Genomic DNA, 4,944 nt, shown 5'->3' on the forward strand with positions numbered 1-4,944 from the left:
ATCCTCAACGACGATGGTACATACGACTCCATGAGTGAAGGAGAAACGGAAGCACTTGAGCAAGTCACCATGCACCGGCAAGTGAACGATGTAGAGGAACAAGTCTTTTGTGATGAAGATTCAAGTCCCGCTCTAGTTGTCTCCAAGGTCTTGACCCTTCAACATCACCAAGAGGAAGACCAAAGATGCCACATATTCCATACCAAGGCCGGCATCAAGGGAAGGTCCGTCAAGGTCATCATCGATGGAGGGAGTTGCCATAACTTAGCAAGTGAAGAACTTTGCTCCAAGATCCAATTGCCCAAGACGAAGCACCCACATCCCTACAAAGTTCAATGGCTAAGCGACTCCGGCACTATTCAAGTAGAGCATAGAGTGTAAGTCTCCTTCAACATCAGAGCTTACGAAGACACTTTGGAGTGTGATATCATTCCAATGACCGTTTGTCACCTTATGATTGGACGACCATGGTAATTTGATAGAACAGCCGAACGAACCACTACATCTTCAAGATGAAAGTAAAGGAGTACGTACTTCGCCCTATCCAAGCCAAGTGATCACCGACAAGCAAGCCACCCATCATGGAGAGAATAGTGAGAGAGCGAACCACCAAAAAGAGAGTGAGCGCCACAAGCCCAAATCGAGTGCCTCCACGATGAGCGAAAAGAAGAACCTAGTTCTATTTGCCACCAAACGTGAGATAAGAGAAGTGTGTGTGAACCCATCTAGTGTGATACACTACATCCTTTTGTGCAAGGACGATGCACCAAAAGCTAACACCTATCACACCCTACCTTTAGTGTTGTCTACTCTTTTGCAGGAATTCCAAGTTGTTTTCCCCGACGAGCTACCTCAGGGACTACCTCCACTACGAGGCATCGAGCACCTCATCGACCTCATCCCTGGAGCACCTCTTCCGAACAAAGCTCCCTACCGAGTCAACCCCGAAGAAACCAAAGAAATACAAAGGTAAGTAAAGCATCTCATAGACCATGGACATGTTCGTGAAAGCTTGAGTCCTTGTGCCGTTCCGGTCATTCTTGTGCCAAAACGAGACGGTAGCTTTTGCATGTGTTCCGATTGTAGACCTATCAATGCTATCACCGTTCGCTATATGTATCCCATTCCACGCCTTGATGATATGCTTGATGAACTTAGTGGTGCCACTATATTTTCCAAAATTGATCTTAAAAGTGGTTAGTATCAAATCCGCATACAAGAGGGCGATGAATGGAAAACCGCTTTCAAAACAAAGTTTGGTTGGTATGAGTGGTTAGTCATGCCTATTGGTTTATCGGAAGCACCGGGTACTTTTATGCGTCTTATGAATTATGTGTTTCGCCCTTACATTGGTGAGTTTGTTGTGGTATACTTCGATGATATCCTTGTTTATAGCAAATCTCTCAAAGATCATGTCACCCATGTTCGAACCGTTTTGCAAACTCTTCGAAAGAGCGTCTCTATGCTAACATGGCAAAGTGCCTTTTTGGCGTTGATAAGCTCCTTTTCTTGGGTTTTGTTATTTCCTCTAAGGGTGTTCATGTTGATGACTCTAAGATCCATGCTATTAAAACTTGGCCACAACCAACCAACTTGCATCAAGTGCATAGCTTCCTTGGTTTAGCCGGTTTCTACCATAGATTTGTGAATGACTTTTGTACCATTGCTTCACCTTTGCATGCTTTGAGCAAGAAAATGCGCCTTTTGTTCGGGGACCATCCCAAGATACCGCTTTTAATGAGCTTAAGAATTTGCTTACTCATGCTCCCGTGCTTGCATTACCTAACTTTGGCAAACCCTTTGAGATTCATTGTGATGCTAGTGGTAATGGCATAGGAGGTGTGTTAACGCAAGAGAAGCGCCCCATAGCTTACTTTAGTGAGAAACTTTCTGGAGCACAACTCAATTACCCCATCTATGACAAAGAGTTATATGCTTTAGTGCGAGTTTTGCATGAATGGGAACATTATATTCTCCCTCATGAATTTATCATTCATACCAATCATGAAACGCTTAAATACCTTAAGGGTCAAACTAAGTTGAACAAGCGTCAAGCTAAATGGAGTGAATTCATTGAGTCTTTTCCTTATGTCATCAAGTACATCAAAGGTAAGGAAAATGTTGTAGCGGATGCCCTTTCCCGCACATGCATACTTGTTACTCAACTTGAATTGGATGTCATTGGATTTGAGAACATAGAAGAATTCTATGAGCATGATCCCACTTCTGCTATTCCCTATGCCAAGTGTTTGACGCATACCTCTTGGGAACGCTATTACATTAAAGATGGATATCTCATGAGAGCTAACAAACTTTGCATCCCCGAGTCTTCTCTTTGTTTGTTGCTTTTGCAGGAATATCATGGAGGATGATGAGGACATCAATACCATTGTTACACCCATAGCCCCTGCTGCTATACATATTGGACCAATTACTAGAGCTCGCGCACGCCAATTAAATTATCAGGTACCTTTGTTTCTTGGTAATGATTCTAATGTTCATGAGAATATGATGCTGCCTAAATTGGATACATTTGTTTTGCTTGCAAATGAAGGGCCTGGCATGGATAAGAGGGGTGAACACTGGAGCAAATCCAAGTATGGAGATGATGGCATGCACAAGGGGATGAAGAACGGAGTTACAAGTGATGATTTCAGGACTTTGAAGCCACCATAAGGAGTGCATGAAGCCTTGGACAAAATATACAAGATGCCACTTCATAAATTTCGTCCAGAGGCTATTCTAGGTGCTGCGTCACCTTATTATTGGGCAGGCCCATGTATTTTCGAAATACTTAAGTATAGGCTGTTTTTGGAGTTCGTATGTGTGGGCAAACAAGACTTAGGGTTGGTTTCGGACCCCTCCTCCAAGGGCCACGAAATCCCCCCCTCTTCCTCCATACATACTGCCCTTAGGGTGTCGTTTAGACTTTGGGTTTTGTTTAGATTAAAAGTTCACCATAGCTGCAACTTCGCGTACTTCGTTTGTGTTCAACGACCAGACCAAGACGTCACGGAACCCCACCTTGATCAATAAAGATTTCCTCTTATATTCGCAACATCCATGTTGCAATCTTAGTTTCTTACTTGTTCTTCATTTTCCTGCAGGAAACAGACCTTCGTGGTCAGGTTGATCGTGCTCTGGTGTGGTCAATAACCTCTCGGAGTTGGTTTAGCGATTTCTAAGGTGCGACGTCCTCGCACGTTCGTAGTCGGATCGTCAAAGTCGACGTCCTCCAAAACGATAGCCACCATCTCGTCGAAAGACGGGGCACCTTTGCCTCTATCAAGTGGTATCAGATTTCCAGGTTGCTCAGTGAGATTTTACAGTTTTTTCGTAGTTTCGATCGAGTTTGTTCTTCATACTTATAGTCGACGAAAAAGACCATAAAAAATTAGGGTTAGTTCATCATATTCGAACCCATCTGATCCTTTGCATAATCTTTTCTGTATTTGCTTTGTTGAATTTGTGGTTGCATCGTCGTGTCAAGTTGTTGGTATTAGCGTCTAGTCCTTTAGAGTTTCGTGTTCTGTTCACAGGTTGGCACGTCACCGCTGCCATATATCACCACCGTATCATCATCATCGTTGTTGCCGTATACCACCATCGCACCAACTTCATCGCTGCTGCCATATACCACGATTCCATATTCACCGCCAATCCGAGTCCATATACGCCATCACCTATCCGCCGCCATCACGCCAATTCGAGTCCACCTGCAACATATATCCGCCACCAGTCCGAGTTCCACCAGATTCATCGACGCCACCAGTCCTAGTCTGAGTCCAGTATTTTGTTACTCTATTTTGGATTTCCAGATCACGCCATACTTCGAGTCGCGACAGAGTAGGACTCCCGAACTTCCATGCTACCTACAGTAGAAAAATAATTAATCTGGCTAGGTAGTGTTTAGACCATTTGTAGACTTTTTCAAAAAAATATTGTTGCAGAGCAAAAAAAGAGGAAAAAATTGCAAAAAAAGTGAAAAAAAGAAGAAAAAAATTCAGAGCGTGCTCCTCCCTTGTTTACGTGCATCATCGTGATTTTGTTATTGTTCTAGGCTCACGTCTCTAGCATGGTCTAGCCTAGGACCATCACAGTACCATCGTTGAGCATTTATTCAACTTTGCATCTCTGAATTGATTATTGCTGACCCTTTTTGCTACCATATTATAAGCCTTCCCAGCTCCACTCTACATCGTGCGTTTGACTCTCCCTAGTAATTGCTCTATCCAAGCTTTGAGAGTTTTGACTACGATGGTTGCTGATCACCGCCTGCTGTTAGGTAAGAACTGGTAAGAATTTGAGATTTGCTTGACGGATTTGTGACACCCACCACCACCTCTTGTTAGTAGTCCGTAGGATCATATTCTTGTGTGTTTCTATTGCTGCTAACCATGGCAGGCTGACAAGCCGACGAGACTGACTGGCAGAACATGACGAATAAGGAGTTGCATGATAAATTTCAGCAAATGATGAGTGGACATGTCCAAGATGTGCTAAACAGATTTGAAGAGGCCATGGAGAAGATAGATGGCACGGAGAAGACGTTCGAAACAAAGCTCGATAACAAGTTTAATGAATTTCTCGCGCGTCTTCCACCACCACCACCGGCTGCACCTAACGCACCTCTACAACAACAACAATGACAACAACAACAACAACAACAACAACAACAACGACAACGACGACGACGACTACTACTACCTCCACATCACAAAACAACCCTCCACCGAGTGAGCCGTGTCCCTCTTCCGCCTGGCCAAACTGTTTGTGCCGCTGTTGATACTTCTGCAGCTCCTGTTGCTGATGCGGTGGAGGATGCTTATGCGGGAGATTACGAGGATGAGGTTGATCAAATCAGAACTACGTGCAACCACCAGCACCACAACCACCAGGTCGTCCACATGCAAATAATGGCAATGGGAGGGCTGCCCCTCAGGT

This window comes from Triticum urartu, chromosome 4, assembly GCF_003073215.2.
Source record: "Triticum urartu cultivar G1812 chromosome 4, Tu2.1, whole genome shotgun sequence".
In the NCBI taxonomy this organism is placed as follows: domain Eukaryota; kingdom Viridiplantae; phylum Streptophyta; class Magnoliopsida; order Poales; family Poaceae; genus Triticum; species Triticum urartu.